The sequence below is a fragment of the Primulina huaijiensis genome, chromosome 15, assembly GCF_012295235.1.
Source record: "Primulina huaijiensis isolate GDHJ02 chromosome 15, ASM1229523v2, whole genome shotgun sequence".
Classification (NCBI taxonomy): Eukaryota; Viridiplantae; Streptophyta; class Magnoliopsida; order Lamiales; family Gesneriaceae; genus Primulina; species Primulina huaijiensis.
In genome coordinates, this window is record NC_133320.1 from 6,931,354 (window position 1) to 6,933,367 (window position 2,014).

Here is a 2,014-nt window from a genome sequence, read left to right on the forward strand (position 1 = left end):
GAGTTTATAAGCGTAAGGAAAAATAGAAGTATGACTTCTATAAGGGGAATGTGACTTTTAATTTTTGGAAGTGTTCCTAAATTAAAAGTTGGCCAAATAAATAATGTATTTGAAAATTGTGATTTTCATAAACATTATTATGGACTAAATTAAATTAATTCAAGTGTTGAATTAATTAAACACTAGTGGACCTAGTAGAGTCCAAATAATTAAATTAATTCAAGTGTTGAATTAAGTAAATAACATTGGGCGTTGTAGAACCCAATTGTAAATAATAATTCAACTAGTGGGCTTGAGTTAAATCAAGTAAAGTTTAAATGGTCTCAGATGTGTTTGAGATATTTAAATAAAAGTCCATGGGCTTTGTAATTGTTACAAACCCAAATAGAATGCATGCATGGGAGGTGAAGGGTTGGGAGACAACTTTTTCAATATCCAAGACATGGCATGCACATGCCTAGTCTTACTTTTTCAACAACCAAGAAAACACTTCTCCCTTCTCTACACACTCATGTTGGACGAAAATTCAAGCCTCATTTCTCTCCAATTTGGCTTCTTCAATTGTTGAAGATTCCCTACACTTCTCAAAGAAAAATCCTCTTATTTTTCTAGTGAAAAATAAGAGAGGTTCTAGCTTGTTGGTGGTGGGCTTAATTTTTGAGCAAGGAGTGCTCAAAGGAACCTTGTAGATTGTGTCTACCATTCAAGAGCTTAGTTGTATATTAACTAAGTTGGAGCCATCATCAATCCATTGTGATTGATAGGTTATATTTCTAAACAAACTATGAATGTCATTTTCGTGTTTTCGTATTTGCTACACACTTAGTGGGTGCTCGGTTTTTCATGTTCTTGTTGAAACAAATTTTAAACTTCCGTTGCACAATCAGGCACCGTAATTGATCCCCTTTCAAGTGGTATAATGAGCTAAGGATACTATTTTGTGTAGCATATACATAATATTATGTTGAGGTCGATTTCTAACCGCATGAGATGAATTTTTACAACAAAAATCGAGGCCGTCGAGGGTTGTTTTTGGGCAGCAACTCGGGCTGCCCATTTCGGGCAGCAAGGGCTGCCCGAACAGCCCCATGTTTTTAAATAAAAAATATATTTTAAGTTGGCCGGAATCCGGCGACGGAGCTCCAGCGACGGCGATGACGATGACGACTAGGGTTTCCAAAAGTGTTTTGGATTATCTAAGTGTCATGGGTCTTGAAGTTGTTGGGCCATTAAATGGCTAACATATTTGTGAAATTTAAATGGCCAAAATGTTTTTGGTGAAAAATGATTTTTTGAGCCCTTAAGTTTAAATTTACAAAGTTGCAAATATTTTCTCATGAAATAAATAATTGAAGTTGGACTTTAATTATTTATAGTAAATTGTGATTTACAAGAAATTCGGTTATAAATAAATTAATTGAAAAGTAGACAAAAGAGTTTGTATACTTTGTTAATTTAGTTTATGATCGTGGCGGTTAGTGATTGAATCAAAATATATAATATTGGATCAATTGATTATTGTGATAATTAATTGATGGTGTATGATATGTGATATTATGCATGAAGGATGATCAAAAGCCCAAGCCCAATTTTCTAGGTGTATGCTAGGATATTTTGTGTTGAATGATTGTAATAATTATCAAATTTAAAGTGGGCTTTGTTTATGGCCCGTTCCCACCCCCATGAGATGTATCCCTATTTGCCATGGATATTTATTTGTAAATATTAGTATAGTGGAAGATCAAGATTGGAAGATGGTGGCCTTGATGATTATGAAGATCGAAAACATGTAAATATTGGAAGCTTATGTAAAAGTTGCATTTGCATCCCATGCATTTCCCTAGGATTGGACCTAGGCCGACCTAGGCCCGTGTTTAGCTCACACGGGCCATTAGTTTGGGGCGATTGATCATCTTTGTTTTGTTTACTATTTATAATATATGCATGATATGTTATAAATAATGAGTATGTGCGTTATTATTATGATAATAATAAAGTTGCATGAATCCGGCAA